Source organism: Brachycentrus maculatus, unplaced genomic scaffold, assembly GCF_059751285.1.
Source record: "Brachycentrus maculatus isolate JH-2025_06_01 unplaced genomic scaffold, ASM5975128v1 h1tg000184l, whole genome shotgun sequence".
Lineage (NCBI taxonomy): Eukaryota > Metazoa > Arthropoda > Insecta > Trichoptera > Brachycentridae > Brachycentrus > Brachycentrus maculatus.
Genome location: NW_028280935.1, coordinates 99,845 through 117,379, shown reverse-complemented (window position 1 = coordinate 117,379; position 17,535 = coordinate 99,845). Strand labels below are relative to the sequence as shown.

General features: G+C 33.0%; 1 long non-coding RNA gene across 1 annotated transcript; it reads right to left on the bottom strand.

Moving 5' to 3' along the window:
• Positions 1-13,286: 13,286 nt before the first annotated feature.
• On the bottom strand, positions 13,287-14,421 carry LOC148307950 (uncharacterized). Its single transcript, XR_015837758.1, has 2 exons — positions 13,562-14,421; positions 13,287-13,473 (listed from the first exon to the last, which is right to left on the bottom strand). It is a non-coding gene; the product is annotated as an uncharacterized LOC148307950 (long non-coding RNA).
• Between the last annotated feature and the right edge of the window lie 3,114 nt (positions 14,422-17,535).

Sequence of the window (17,535 nt, the reverse complement as noted above, 5' to 3'; positions counted from 1 at the left end):
TGAAAATATTATTTACTTGTCAAAAGGATACCATTATACTTTTTATAAAGATATTTACTATACGCAATATAATATAAAATCTTAAAAATTACTCAGCATCATCACCGCAGGGGTAGGCAGGGAGAATATAATGCCACACTTATCTGGCTTTGCATCTTCCACCTTCATGTATCTTCTTATACATACCCGCCGATTATTCCGACTCCTGACCTGACCACTTTCAAGTATTTGGCATACTTGATCATACTAAATTTTCCTCGATCTTCAGCTGCTCCCATTTCCAACTACATTCGAATCATTTGTTTTACTGTTCTTTCTACACTTATAGGTCACAATAGATTATATAAGTTCTATTGTGACCTGCCTCTGTATCACAGCTCACTCCTGAGACCTACATGAGTCATGTAGCTCACGACCTGTCTTGGTGTCCACCTTCTCAGAGCTTCACCTTCTCGGAGTCCAATAGTCGTCCTTCAAGGATGTGACTTCATTTGCGAGCGAGTGCGTCACAATTATAGAGAATGTGGATTGGCGTTTCGTTATCCTCCATACAAAATCTGCATTTGTTTAACTGTTCTATCTACACTTATGTGTGTGTGTGTCAAAATAAATTCAAGTTATTTTTCACTGCACTGGACTGGTACCTGAACCGCAGAACTGATCACCGTTTGTTCATGTATTTCACAACAATCAAGATAATACTATTATATGAGATGTATTACACAAAGTGAACGATGAATGATAAGGAGAGTGTTATATTACCATACCACAAAGTTAACGATGCTTTTAATTTACAAATTATGTCAAGAAGTAATTGTAATTACTATGTAATTGAGTCGTGGACTGAGTATGTCCAATTGAAGAAAGCTATATAGTTCATAAATTTTCAACTAATGGCAGTACTATCAACTGAAATTCTGCATCTAAAATAACAACTAACATCAGTGTCATCAAAGTCCAACAACAAAGCATACATTCGTGAAAAAAATAATGCAAAATGAATATTCAATAATGAGTCGAATGATGAATGCTACACAAATGTATAAAGTAATCAATTAAGCCAGCCAATGCCAGGTTGTGATCCCTGAAATGCTCTGACTTACATTTTAAAAATAAAAGATAGTTTGTCTCAGTTGAGACACCTATAATTTGTATATTATACTACAAACAAAATAAGCTGAAAAATTTACTTGCATCTTTAAAAACATAACATATCGTCCTAAATTCAGAATAAATATAAAAAATTTACTATGCTTTATGTCTGTCTATATGTCCGCCTCCGTAGTGTAATGGTCAGCACGCTCGGCTACCGTTCTGGAGGTCCCGGGTTCGATTCCCAAGGGGGGTAAAAATAAATATAAGTGATTTTTTTACTGTAATATTTATTCAATATTACCATGGACTGGTACCTGAAGCGGAGGGCTGATCACCGTTCCTTCATAAGTAAAACGATCATGATAACACTGCGTTTAAAGGACACAGTGCCCTATGCATCATTGGGGTGCGGATAAGGGTTTTATTATTATATATTTATATTACATTATGGGAGTATTGGTTGGGGTGGTAAGAGCAATGCGTTATTCAAAAGTGTTTTTGTTACCCAAAAATCAATAATTAAAATAACACTTAAAGTTCCAGGACGGGCTCCCACAGAGAAAATATTCAAAAAATTACAATTCATGACAGTCAAACAACTATATGCTAAAACAATCCTTGCATGTGCATTTAAGAATTACTCTTACGTATCACAAGAAAGCATCTCCCAGCAAAGCACAAATAACGATTAACATGCTTTATGGAAATGTACATAGAACTACGGGATCCAAAACACAGAAACACATCAAACAAAATCTAACACATACTATGATGTGATGTTATTATGACTCAATGTATGTCTCTAAAACAACTTTGATTAGTATGCAATAAAGTTATACAGACTTCCATATTCTTCTTCATCTTTGATGAGATGTCAAAAAATAATATGAAAATAACTCCTGTAATTGGAGATAATCCAGATTTTGTGAACAAGTATTTGGACACACTCAAAATGTTGTAAATAAATTATCTGGTCAAATTATAAGCTTAATAATAAAAATGAAAATGGTATTTTCTGGCGTTTCTCATGTGTGTGATTATAATCCAGGATTCGGATCTCACATACTAAAATAAGAGTTTCTGCTTAATAAAAAGCTTCTTTACATCTCACCAATAGATGTCTCTAGTGAAGTTCTAGTGATTCATGAACAAGGTTTCTAAATTGGTTCATATATATAGAACTTCCAAGAATTTAAGTAGTGTGGTTGTCAATAATGGGTAGAATTGGTGAATGTTACACGTGTGTAAAGTGATCACTTAAACCAGCCTATGACGGTCGTAAGCCCCGTAAATGCCCAGACTTCCATATTCTTCTTCATCTTTGATGAGATGTCAAAAAATAATATGAAAATAACTCCTGTAATTGGAGATAATCCAGATTTTGTGAACAAGTATTTGGACACACTCAAAATGTTGTAAACTTTGATTAGTATGCAACCTGCTTCTATTATCCATAAATTCATTGAAAAACGAAGCTGAGTATAAAAGAGCATATTCATAAATGTATAATGGAAGTTTATAGATCTAATATGGATAGCATCGTTCATAAGGAATTTTATTTTTTATAGTTTTATAAATAAGTATTGTAAAATGTTCCCTCGGTACGGAAAAACTTAGCGAGAGCACATTATTGTAATTTGTAATTTGTAATTATGTATATGATGAAAAATAAATAAATCAATTCTAAACTTTTCACTGTCATTCCAGTTCTGATGTAGTTTATACACGTTACAAGTGTTACTTACTCTCACATATGATACTATTTACAGCTTAAACCATTTTCCACTAGTTTTAACAGTATTGTTAAAAACCTATCAGCGGAAGCTAAACTGGCAGTGCACAACGGAGTCCTGGTTCCAACTCTAATGTATGGAAGTGAAACATGGAGTTGGCAAAAGGAGGATGAAAGTAGACTGAATGCAGTCGAAATGCGATCTCTCAGAAGAATGTGCGACAAAACGATGTATGATAGATGTGCGAATAGTGAAATAAGGAAGGAATGCAAAGCTGAGATAAGCATTATCGATAAAATTAAGAAAGATGTGTTGAGATGGTTTGGACATGTGGAACGAATGAGTGAGGAAAGAACGGTAAAACAAATTTATGAGGCGAATGTTAGTGGGAAAAGAAGCAGAGGAAGACCGAGAAAAACATGGCACGATCAGGTATGCCAAATACCTGAAAGTGGTCAGGTTAGGAGTCGTAACAATCGGCGGGTATGTATGAGGAGATGCATGAACGTGGAAGAGGCGAAGAATGTTTGCAAGGACAGAGTGGTGTGGCGCTCTATTCTCTCTGCCTACCCCTGCGGGGAAGCGGCGTGATGGTTAGTTAGTTAGTTAGTTAGTTTAACAGTATTGGTACCAATAGTAGATAGGGTGAAGAGAAAACCAGTAGTGTGGCTAGTGTACTTTTTTTTAAAGAAAAGATAAATATTTGTATTTTTATTATTTATACAAATATTTCAATTTCATACTATTTCTATGAGCCTAGGGGCTCATTATTAGAAATAGGTATCAAATTGTGGTAGAGTGGGTTCGAACCGAGAAACTCTGACTTAAGAGTCCGCAACACTAACCACGGGACCACAACCCGACACTTGGGGTTACATACCTGTACTCATACTAGATTGTGTATCTTGATTACTGCTAATTTGTATCTAGAGAATAAACACCAAGTAAATAATATAATTTCTATTCTAATATAGTGGTTTTATGATTTTTACAATATTTTGAATGTATCCATTTTTTTACACAAATATGTTGATACACGATCTTGACATACGGCACGGAAACAAGAGCCGACACCGCGAGAACAAAAAGCCTTCTTATGACATCCGAAATGGAGACTCTACGACCCGTTGCAGGCCTAACACTTCGCGACAGAGTTAGAAACTCTGAAATAAGAAAAATCTGCAATGTTGAAGATGTTGTGCGATGGGAAGAGAAAGAAGACGTTTTTGGAGAAATCATGTGGGAAGAGCGTCCGAATCGAGTGGTGAGGATAGCAGCGGACAGCAGCATAAGCGGGATCAGACCCCCAGGAAGACCACCTAAATGATGGAGGGATAGCTGGTCTTCCACCTCCCAGGAGCAGACTTAGTCCTAAAAGAAGAAGAAGAAGAAATTTGTTGATGATACTGATGGGGAAAATTGAGGGACAGCGTGGTCCTGGTAGAAGGCAAACGTCTTGGCTGCGCAATACAAGAGATTGAACCGGAAATGGACATGTGGGGGAACTGTTCCGGGTTGCGCAAGATAGAAAAGCCTTCGCCAGAGTGATTGCCAATGTCAGAGGGACCTGATACGGCACAGAAAGAAAAAGAAATATGTTGAGATGAGATATCAATGAAACTTTGATTACAATCGGTGCCAGAACCACACAGATCCACATGTTACAGTCGCCCAGCTACTTAATTAATATGTTGCTGACTTACTAAAATATTATATTTCGATAAGCATATTTTGAAAATGAAAATGACGAATGTAATGATAAAAGATTTTGATTTTTATAAATACAAAGAAAGTCTTAAGTATGTGTTCTAAGAATTGATAGAGATATAGAGAAAAAAGAGTAAATGGTGCAGTGAAATCATTTGTGTGAAATAAAAATCTAACACCGGAAGCTAGAAAAATCCAGCACTAGCAGTGAAATCACAATAACAATAAAATGAGTATGAACCCGAATGTATGGAAGTGAAACGTAGAGTTGACAAAAGAAGAATAAAGTAGACTAAATTAATTTATTGATTTGGCGTTTAATTTGTAGAACTCCATTTTAATTTATGAATCAATTATAAATCAAACACAGATTTTTTGAGTCTACTAAGTTGTATTTTATTAACAAAAACACATAAAAATTATATTGTGACAATTGTTTCGCCTTGTTAGGGCATTATCAAACGAATGTGAAGATCTAATCTTCTATACAAAATCACCTGGGTGGCTATGTCAGCCACCTTCAATGTCACAATAAAATTTTTATGTGTTTTTATTAATAAAATACAACTTAGTAGACTCGAAAAATCTGTGTTTGATTTATAATTAATACATAGACTAAATTCAGTCAAAACGGGACCTCTCAGTATGAAAGATGTTCGAATAGTGAAATAAGGAAAGAATGGAATGGGCTGGGATAAGCGTTATCAATAAACTTAATAAATGTGTTTTGAGATGGTTTGGACATGTGGAACGAAGGAGTGACGAAAAAACAGTAAAGCAAATTTAGTTTGAAATAGGAGCAAAGGAAGACTGAGGAAAACTTGGCATGATCAAGGTATGTAATATGTAATCTAAGTATGTTTGAGAAGATGCATGAATGTGGAAGTGGCAAAGTTTGTTTGCAAAGACAGTGTGGTGTTCTATTCTCTCTGCCTATCCCTGCGGAGAAGTGGCATGATGGTTAGTTAGTTACTTAAAAATTCAAAGTATTTATTAGGAAAGAAAATACTTCCATCGGTTTTATTCCATATTGGAATAAGACATCATATCAGCATCCTACCAACATAAATAACTTTAAAATATTATTTATTGCATAGAAAAACTTGAAGTAGTAAGTGAACAATTATGTAATAAAATGTATAAAAAAGCCTAGACTAACTTTTATGTTTTTATAACTCTTATATTTTATTATTCCTTTACCTAATTCTGTATACCTAATCTGCTACTAAATAATGGGAAATTTGGAAGAACACCCAATTAATTCTTAATCTTTATAGAAGCAGCTTTGATAATTTATGAGTATGGATGTGAGGATTTGTTTTATTGGGCATGAACTCTATTATTCTTTGTGATAACACAACACCAGCACTTCAGAAACATACTATATAAACCGGACCAAAACTTTCAATAGCACAGTTAAGTTCCTGCCTGCAAAGAACTAAAGGTAAGTAACTCCTTCCTTTTAACACCAATTATTCATCAAATTATTCAATCAATAACAACAATACTTTTATGATATTCAATTCTAATTTAATAAATTTCCATTCTGGACCTTAGTAAGAAAAGTTTTGATCTCTTAAATGTTTGCAATTTCTGATATCCTTGAAATTTTCATGTATTTAGTAAGGTAATCTTACTCCTAACGCATTTTGATTTGAAATAACTTACTTTTTATAAAATATGTATCTTTATATGAGGCTGCAAAAATTATGATTCAAACGATGAAAATAATTATTTCATCATAAAGTCAATTTAAATAAACTGAAATTTTCACTGAAATTAATATTTATTCAATATTACCCTGTACCACCTGAAGCGGAGGGCTGATCACCTTTCCTAAATGTGTTATCTTGATATTTGGGTGCGGATGAGGGTTTGAAGAAGAAAAAAATTAAATAGTAAAAATTATTTCGGGTATATCTTTACCTGCTCCGGAAAGCACCAGATTTTTTTCATTGTTTTCTGTTCAGTATCAGAAAGGTTAATATATTTTTTTTAATGTTCGATATTCCTCAAAATCAGCAAACGGTAGATTCTCAGTTTACTAGAATGGTTGGTGGAATAAAAAAAAACATGTTTATTTGGAATTGTTTCAAATCCTGGCTGAACCATTTCCAAGTTAAAGGAATCCTGGTTCGTATTCAATATTTTAAGTGGAGACTCTCATAGAAAATCAGTTATATTTATTTTGAACTCCCTAGGAGTTGAACCGGTGACCACAGCCAACTTACCAAACATGTTAACTTAGTTAGGTAGTTAGTTAAGTAGTTAATATTGTTGTCAATAAGGAGGACAAGCTCCGACTACATAGTAGTTAAAAAATAATCTTTGTATATCCTTGATTCACTAAACGTAAATGTGTTTTTTTTTCTTTTATTCCAGCATCAAGATGAAATTCTTATTCCTGATCTTCGCTTTGGTGGCCACGGCCGTGAGCCATCCACTAGTCGGAACCTTCGACATCCCCGTGGGTCATCCTTCTCTCACCCGACCGGCCCTGCCAGAAGGCCCATCTGTCTTCCCACTGCCAGCCCTCCCTGACCTGCCAATCAACCTGAAGCCTCTGCCAGTAGAGCCAGACGTGGCCATGCCCCTTCCTTCTCTGCCAATCGTGATCAGCCCGCTGCCGATCATCCCAGAGGTGCCAAGCATCCAGCCCCCACAGATCCGCCCACCAACCGTGATCTCCCCAGAAGTCCCAAGCATCCACGTGCCAGAGGTCCCAACTGTCGATGCTGCCCCAGCACCCAAGGCTTCCAGCCCCCTTGTTCAAATCATCCTGAACATCGTCAGTGACAAGTCTTTGGAATCCCTTGTTGATACCATTGTTCCGGCCCCAGAAGGTATCACCAAGCCAATGATCCCAATACTCCCAATCCCAGAAGATATCACTCGCCCAGTTATCCCAGTCCCAGAAGGTATCACTCGCCCAGTCATCCCAGTCCCAGAAGGCATCACTCGCCCAGTTATCCCAGTCCCAGAAGACATCACCCGCCCAGTCATCACAGCCCCAGAAGGCATCACCCGCCCAGTTATCACAGCTCCAGAAGGCATCACCCGCCCAGTCATCACAGCCCCAGAAGGCATCACCCGTCCAGTCATCACAGCCCCAGAAGGCATCACCAGGCCAGTTGTCCAGGTCCCAGAAGCCATCGTCAGGCCAGCCATTGACCTGATCCGTTAAATATAAGCAAAATATTATGTAACCTACCAGTTTGATTTAAACTTTTTGTCTTATAAATATGCAATAGTACCTGTTTGATTAAAAGAATTCCATCTTGCAGTTTGTTTATGTTATTTTGATAAAATTTAATTTTCCAACTATACTTTCGAAGACACAAATCTTCTGCCTAGTTCTGTATATAACTTTATAACTTTGTTATAAATTCACTTAATATATCTTATAATAACTCAATCATAATGGATACCGGTTTCGAAGCAAGCAGCTAGTTCCCCAAGACTAACTAACAAGGATCTGTTTAGTTCGAAACCAGTCGACATTATATAATTAAGTTATAAGTAGTGATTTCATAACAAAGGTATTTTATAAGTAAAATAGAAAATCACAAAGTTAGTGCTTCAAATATTACGAATATGTAAATAGTAACTAATATGTAAATAGAAATCTATGGGGATATTATCTACTTTCTATCAAAATCCAGAATGTTGAATCAAAATATTTCCCCTCGTAGTGAAATTATTGAGTAAATAGTGGTGCTATAATATAATGGTAACAATCTTTCCACATTTTGATGACTGAATGTCTACCATCTCATTTGTTAACAAACTATGGAGAGGAAAAGTATTTCTACCCGTTCGGTCGATTGATGCTTAAGGACGGGAAGGGTGTTTTTACCTTCTGCGCCAGCCACATTTCAAAGTCAAAAAATAATGAATTACATATTTTGTTTTTAAATTAATATTACTATATGTACATAATTATCAAATCCCGTTGCCAGCGGTTTGCAAGCGTAAAAAACACCCATCCTAAATGTGTTAATACTAACTCTTTATCAACATCGGATTCCCTAAATTAATGTGCTGCTTGCTTCTTTAAGCTTTTGTTCCTCAGGTAACAACCGATTAAATGAATGAGAAACCATTCATGAATGAGATTAACCATTTCTGAATGAGAATAACTATTTAAAAATTGGGAATGAAATAAAAACACATGGATAATTTCGTAATATTCTTTATAGATTTTTTTATGAATACATATTTATATAATTTGGAAAATAAACTTAAGAGTATCAAAATTGATCATAGAACTGTAATTATTGCTTCTCAATATATAATACTATATATATATATAACCTTAGCAGATTATTCCATAAAAATAAAGTACAATAAAAATAATGAAAATGTATTTTTTCCTTATATTATTAACAAACTACAGGCAATCCTTAGTATTCATATATTTTTGTATTATTCAATATGTGTATATTCACATAAACCACAAAAACTCTTAAAAAATAAAATCTATGCTTGATAAATGTATGAAAAAAACAAATACAAACAAATAAAAAAATACTAACTAATATGCTTCATTGTGAAAAAAGTATGGAACTGTAAAAAATAACCTTTTCAGTAGTTTTTATTTTTTATTTTTTTTGAGTTTTTATTCACATTTCATGAACTAATTGAGGTCAACTGTTACACAGTATTATCTTTGATATTTATTCTACTACAAACTCTTCGCTTACAAATTATATATTTATAAAGTTAGATACAAAAAAAAAACAACAAAAATGTCAAAAATCAAATTTCATCAAAGAATTAAAACTGTACGATTTTTCTTTTCAAGCTGGTATAAAAAAAAACTTGAAAATTACTGATGACAGTATTTAATATGATGATGAAATTTGATTCGTATTTTTATTTTATTTTATAAAAATATGATTTGTAATTGAGTAAAACAAATATTGTCATTTGTGAAAAGTTTTGCCCCTAAACTAAGAAAATATAGGATTGCCTGTACATAAACTAAAATAAACTATCAAATAAACTAAATTATGGCTAGACAAGTCTTATTATATAAACAAAAAATAAAGTTGTAATATTTTAGGACAATCAAGAAACAAACAAAAAAACATAGTCAATCCAAAACTGATAGTAATCATAATTCATGCAGCCTTAATTTGTGGAAATCGGTACAATTTATTTTATATATGGTGGAAGCTAATTATAATGTGATTTAGCAAAGTTGATAATATATCGTGGGTATACTGGCAAAAAACATTAACTCTAAAATCCCTGTTTGAATAATCCCTGTTATTTAAAGCTTTTAGCCTAAATAAAATACCCACTATTAAACTTTGTTGAATTTAGTGTAAAAACCACATTTATATGACATTTCAAATATTTCAATCAACTTAGTGTATTTTACCAGTTTATAGAACAGTTTATAGTCCGCCTCCGTAGTGTAATGGTCAGCATGCTCGCCTACCGTTCTGGAGGTCCCGGGTTCGATTCCCAGGGGGGTTTAATAAATATAAGTGATTTTTTCACTCTAATATTTATTCAATACTACACTGGACTGGTACCTGAAGTGGAGGGCTGATCACCTTTCCTTCATGTGTAATCGATCGAGATAACACTGCGTTTATATGAAGCAGTGCCCTATGCACCATTGGGGTGCGGTAAGGGATTTATTATAGAACAGTTTATAGAAAGTCAAAATTGAATATTTTCGAGTAAACGTTTTTTGCCAGTACACCCATGATATATTATCTGAGATATTACTATAGTATTCAAAATCTATTTATTTTGTAGAGATCAAGTCTTCGTAATAAAAATGTGCATGCATGACTATTTTGTATGTATAGTTAAATTAAAATTAAGCTAAACCATTCATATGAAAACTCTGGCCATATGGGTAATTTTCGCTTCTTCCGTTATCTTCCAGATACAACACCAATGCAAAATTAGAGGAATGCTAAGGATTATATTTATAATCACTCGCAAAAAATAAGTGAGCGGAGGCTTACAAAATAAAATAAACTAAATAAGAAGATTCTATTTTGATATTCATTCTAACCTAATAGGTTCAGAGTGCAACTGTTACTGATAACCGTTCCAGATAACATATAAAACGAGGTAAATATAAACTAATTTTTTTAAACTACAACTAATAGAGAGTGGGTAAAAGAACGGATTAAGTATGTTATTTAAATTGATATTTTTACTCAATTCAAGTAAGAGAAAGAGGGAATATAAAGTTCCATGTTATATTATCGAAAGGAATGTATTTAACATAACCGAATAATTGCTATCAGATCAAATAATTTTATTAATAAGTGAGTCCTGTTAATTTAAAATTGCCCCTAATTCCTTAAGTCTTTAATCGATTTTTCATATTTTTGTTCACAATAACATAAAAAATAATTCATAATTTTGAAAGAAAAGTGGTAAGCAATATCATCAGATATTTAATGCAGAAAAAATAATAAGAATTACACTTTTTCATTTAAAAAAAACATGCCAAAAATACGACTGCTGTGGATCTAAACTAAAATTACGACTTAGCATTGTAATGCCAATGAAAAATGGAAATGCTAGCAACATCACAACAAAATATTGTTTATTTCTGATCGATTTCAGTTAAATTTACTTAAATTACCTAAAGGTTATAAATATTAGAGTATATTTATTTTACGGTAGCCCAAAAAAAAGACAGTGTTGGAAGCAAACTTAGAATTACTAGCCAAAGTCAAAAAATTAGTTATTTTTGTCAAAATAAGTTAAATATTATAAGCTACATTCAAAAAGTTCGAAAATAATTCAAATATAGACAATATTGAAGAGATTACTTTTTTCAAACTTGTTAAGTTTTTAACAAATATCACGTTATCAATTTTCCAAAAATTCCCTCAAAAACATTATTTGCAAATTAAATTTGCAATTTGCATTATTGCCTCAAACGAATCATTACAAAAATTATTGCCGTATATCCAAATCAGAGAATTGAATAAAAAAACTGAATCGAATAACGACTTCTTTAAAATAAAACTGTTACTCAATTATGTTTTAGGAATTGATCCCTTAAAACTAATCGTGAAAATTAGTGAACAAATTTGGTCGCGTGTTGCATATTTCTAGCTCCTAATATATTTGACAATTTGACATCAAAAACTTAAACTAGAAAGAAACATAAATTGAGAAAAATCAACGACAAATACTATTCCAACTGGGTAGGCTTGCCGATGTCCCGGTTTGAAGGGAACAGTCCCGGTTTTCAGACAAAATCCCGGTATCCCGGCTGGTTTACTTCACGTCCCGGTAAAAATTTAATCTGATTATGGATGACAAAAAAGTCTAAAAATAATTAACAGTGAAGGATTATTTAGGAGGATTACTTTGTAATTGATTTCACTGTACTGTACGCTGAGGGCATTCTAGTGTCCCGATTGAACATTTCAGAAATCTGGCAAGCCTACAATTGGATAACAGAAAAATAAACAGTTACATATTAGTCAAATTTCTAATTAAAATGTTTTTTTAAACAAGGTGCATTTTAACTAGTTTCCACAGCATAAATAAAATAATCGTATTAATTATAACATAATACAATGTCAAAAACATATGAAGTTGATAAGGTTTTTTTCATTTTAAATAAAAAAATATTTCTTTTAACAATCATGTTAGTACAGGGTGGGGCGTAATATTGGGTAATTTTAACAACTGTAAAGAAAAGAGTATTACATATTTTTGAAATGAATTTTGATCACAATAAAGTATATAAAAAAACAAAACTGAAATAAAATTGCCACAATTTAACTGTCAAAATTTATCAATTTAAATGTGAGCATTGAATTTTTATTTATTTTTTCGTTATGCAACATTTCCAGTCGGTTCATAAGGCATAATAAAAGAACAACCAAAGTCTTCAAACATATTGCATTGCAATCAGAACAATGATGCAATTAAACACAATAAATTAAATATCTACAGATCTATCTATCTATCTAACTTTATTTTTTTTAAATGATACTGTATTAAATACATATATATTCCCAAATGTTTTGGCACTATATTCAGTGCCAAAACATTTGGGAATCACCCATTATTATGCCCCATCCTGTATATTTTTTGTGTTATCATAATGTAAATGCTAATGAAAGATTGTGTAAGGTAACACAATAAATAAGGAAATAAAATAAAACATCTGACATTAATTACTGGAAGATTGATATACAGTATCTACTCAATGAATTAGGGCCACCCAGAATTTCGCGCAATTTCTCAATTCAATCAGGAATAACTCAGAGAAAACCTTGAATTAAACAACATTGAATTTTATTTACACATGAACACTTTATTACGCTTAAATAATGCATATATTTTCATATAAATATAGTTAGTATTTAGTATTTCCACCTTTGGCAGAAATAACTGCCTCAATTCTTTTTGGCATACTTAAAATGCACTGTTTTATCATGTTTTTTATTTCTTCGTCTTCTGACCAAATTTTTTGAATATTTTTTTTTAGACAGTCTTCTGTCGGATTTGGAAATGAGTATACCTTATTTTTTAACATGCTCCATACGTTTTCCATAGGATTAAGGTCCGGAGAATTTCCAGGTCAGGGGAGCAAAGGCAGATTTTTGTTAGACAAAAATTTTATTATTGATTTAGCCCGGTGGCAAGGTGCCCCATCCTGCATGAAGGTGTATGGACCTTCTGTTGGGTCGAGTGTATGGTAGAAGGGCAATAAAATTCGTTCGAGGACCTGCTTATGGGAATTTTGGTTCATTGTTCCTTCCACGAAAAACAACGGCCCAGGTAAATTGTTAATAATACATGACCATATCATTGTTGCAGGGGGGTGTTTGATAACTTTTACCACACATGCCTCATTGTAACGTTCCATTGGTGTTCTCCTGACGAATCGACGGCTCTCTGTCACGGCTTCTAACCGGCACTCATCACTAAAGATGACCTGAAAAATAATGAAAATTTAAGTTTAATTCAAATATATAAGTTTATTTACTAAAATGATATGTTGAAAATTAAATTTAAATAAATACCTTTTTCCAATCATCCACCGAGTAATTTCGATGTAGCCTGGCCCATTTTAATCGATCCGCTTTCATTCGTGGTGTCAATTTTGGTACTTTTACAGGGCGCCTGCATTTCAGATTTACTTCGCAAAGACGTCGCCTCAGTGTTGATACCGATATATTTAAACCCTCTTCTTCCAATTTTATTTTTAATGTTTTTGCTGATGCACTACGGTTTTCTAAGGCACTTTGAACGATTTTTCGATCAGTCCTCGGTGTTGTTTTTCTAATCCTACGACAGTTCTTTCGCCGATTGCTGGTGGCGGGTGACTGATTTTTTATTGATTTTGAAATTCTGTCCACTGTTTGACGAGAAACGTTTTCTTGTTTTGAAATTTCTCTATTAGATAGTATTCCTAATTTCAGTATCACTATAACACTAGACTTTTTTTCCTCAGAAATGTCTTTACTTTTTCCCATTTTGCCTTTTCAAAAAAAACACTTGTGTTTGCAAAAAAAATTTATACTTTATGAACTAAAATTAAAAATTAAGTTTTTTTCACAAGACACGATAACTATATAACCTCTCTGAACAAAACAACAACCAGAACTCAAGAAACTTCACTAATAAATGAGATAGGACTATTTTTTGAACTTTCAACTCTCAGTCTACCTGTGCTAATTAGGGACCTTTCTCAGAAAAAGGGTTTGAAATTTTGTAAAGGCTTAAAAAATCCAGGTATATTTTACATATTATTGAAGGTAATACACATGACATTAGATGTCAATAGAAAACTTAAAGTATTTATGTAAAATAAATATAATAATCCAAAAGATTTCAGAGTATTCAAAAAAATAATGGGTGGCCCTAATTCATTGAGTAGATACTGTAAATATGTATATGTAATCTTTATTGAGAATATAGCTGCAGTAAAATTATATGGTTGAAAGATTAAATATTATCTTACTATGGAAAACCTATCCATAGGGTGATTTATCCAAATGACTTAGTAACTAAAAAAAAGTCTTAAAAGTTGCAATCGATATTTTTTATTGATATCATTATCTGCTAGTATTGCTTACGGATGATTGATGTAGACATTGCTTTTCAGATAGCACCACAAAAAAAGTCTGATGGTGTCAAATTATTCAATCTTGACGGCCAACTGACCGTATGATATTGCTTTGAACATTACATTTGATGAAAAATCTTGGTGGCCAAGTGACAGTATAATATTGCTTTAAAACATTACATTTGATGCAAAATCTTGTTGGCCAAGTGACCGTATTATTACTTTAAAACATTACATTTGACGAAAAATCTTTTTGGCCATGTGACCGTATGATATTGCTTCGAAACATTACATTTGACAAAAAATCTTGCCGGCCAAATGACCGTATGATATTGCTTTAAAACATTACATTTGACAAAAAAATATTGCTGGGCAAATGACCCTATGTATTGCTTTAAAACATTACATTTGACAAAAAAATCTTGCTGGCCAAATGACCCTATGATATTGCTTTAAAACATTACATTTGACAAAAAAATCTTGCTGGCCAAATGACCGTATGATATTGCTTTGAAACATTACATTTGACAAAAATCTTGCTGGCCAAATGACGATATGATATTGTTTTAAAACATTACATTTGATGCAAAATGCTTGTAAAACTGTTCTATTCACTTTTTGACTTTCCTTCCAAGGTCACAAAAGTCGACTAGTTCGGGAACTAATTTTCCCTACATTTCTATATGGAGGAGAATCATGGACTACAAAAACCTGTGAAAGAAAAGAATCAGTGCCAAGATGTGGTGTTTGAGACGCGTGCTACGAATTCCCTGAACCAACAGAAGGACAAACATTTCCATCTTAAAAGAGCTAAATATAGATGAGACCTTTCTCCGCCTGTTTGGGACAAGTCCTTCGGTTTTTCAGACACATCGCCAGAAGAAACAATATCAACCTCGAAAAGTTAATGTTCATGAGATCGAAGGTAGTAGAAGAGGAAGATCCCCATTAGATGGACTCACCAAATCAAGGCTGCCACTAATTCATCAGCGGTTAGAGCAATGTTGATAGTACTATGAAATGTTTTGAGGACAAGGGGAGAGGATGATCACGACACTCAGCAATGAGAATAAAGAAGCAGAAGAAGAAGAAGACTCTCTACATCTGGCATATCGCTCACTCCTTTCAACAATGTCATATATCAAAAAACTGATTTTTCAGGAGATCGTTTTTAGAGTTTAAGAATTTAATAAAATGTGTTAAAAATAAATACTAAGCTACTTATTGAACTTTTTACTGTGAAAAAGATCTTTTTAGGTAAAACCTGAAGGTTTTTCTCCATTTGAAAATTTTTTTGCATATTTAAAAAAATAATTAAACAACACCTTTACTTCAAAATGCAAAAACAACACTTTCTGCCCTGTAGCGGGTAAATATTAAGTTAAAAATATGTCGTTTTTGCTGGGATATAGTACATTTTCTGGGCATTCCGAAAACATGCACAAGTGAAAATTGACGATTTTTGATTTATGACGTTGTTGAAAGGAGTGAATGATATATCATTTCATAACAAATTGTGTGTCTTCGTTTTACAAATAACAAAATCAGACTAAGAAACGTCAAGAAATACGAAAATGGCGGTACCTTTTAAACGCTCACCTAACTACAGCTCAAACTATATTTTATTTCATACCATACATAAACATTTGTTTAGCTATCATAATGTATAAAAATGTTTGGACATAATGTGGTGTATTTATTATCGATTTAATATATTCGGTTATACATATTTAAGACCTAGTTTTTTTACACATTTACTATCAAAATTACAAGCCTAATCTTATTACAAGGGCTTAATTTTATTATATGGATATAATTGAAAAGCAACCAAGCAAAAACCTTCAATGCAATGTTGCGGGAGAATTATTTTTTATTAATAAAACTTAATTTTAATATGTATTTAGATGATGGGCTAAATGTGTTATTCATTTCAAAGTAATGACTAAAGTTTTGACTAAATTATTGTCCAAACAAAATTAATCTCAATAGAGTATGGACCACGGGTGGCCAACCTTTTCAGCAGCCGGACCAGATTTTAGAAATGAGATTTCGTACCGGGCAGAAAAACAAAATTTCTTTGATTATTCAAAGCGAACAAGAAATACATTGTTTTATAAAAAGATATAACAAAAAAAGAGAATCAAACATTTTTATTAGATTAGAGTTAGGCAATGCAAAAGATAATAATAAAAAAGTAAACAAAACGTAATAAATTTAAGTGAAACGTCTGATTTTTTTTTGTCAGAACTAAGTGCATCAATGTTGATAACGATAAATGTTGTTACATGCAAACAGTTTTCCAATTGCTCATCAATGATTGTTTTTCTCATTTGAGATTTAATGTGCTTCGTTCGACTAAAAAGCTCTTCACATGTGTAAGCGTTTTCAAATAAGGGAATCGTTGATAGAGCATGTTTGTAAAATGCAGGATAGTTCTCCTTGTCCAAATATGTTTTGTAAAACAAAAAATTGTCAGAGATACTTCCATATATGGGATATGATACGAACTACGCACGATGGAATGTTCTTTTGGTGGCTTTATGTACACTGAAAGAAAAAAAATGTGTGATATGCTCCGCGGGCCACAAGTAAACACCCAGCGGGCTACGGGTTGGCCACCCTTGGTATAGACGTTACATTTAGGCTTTTATTGAAGGGCTGTTCAAAATAGGACTTTTAGCGACATCTGTGGACTTCTTCGCAAAGTTTCAAGATTTTGTAAAATTATCTGTAATATGATAAGATGGTCACAACTGTCGTCAAGAAAAGGCAATTTAGTTAGGAAGGTCATGTACTTTTTAGCTTGACTCTTTTACAAAGCATTGGGTTCCCGCCGCGCAGAACGTCCCTGCTGACAATCCGTCAGCATTTCTCGTTTGAACTTCGAGTAATAATCTTCGCAATATCGTAGTCATACAGGAGAAAGTG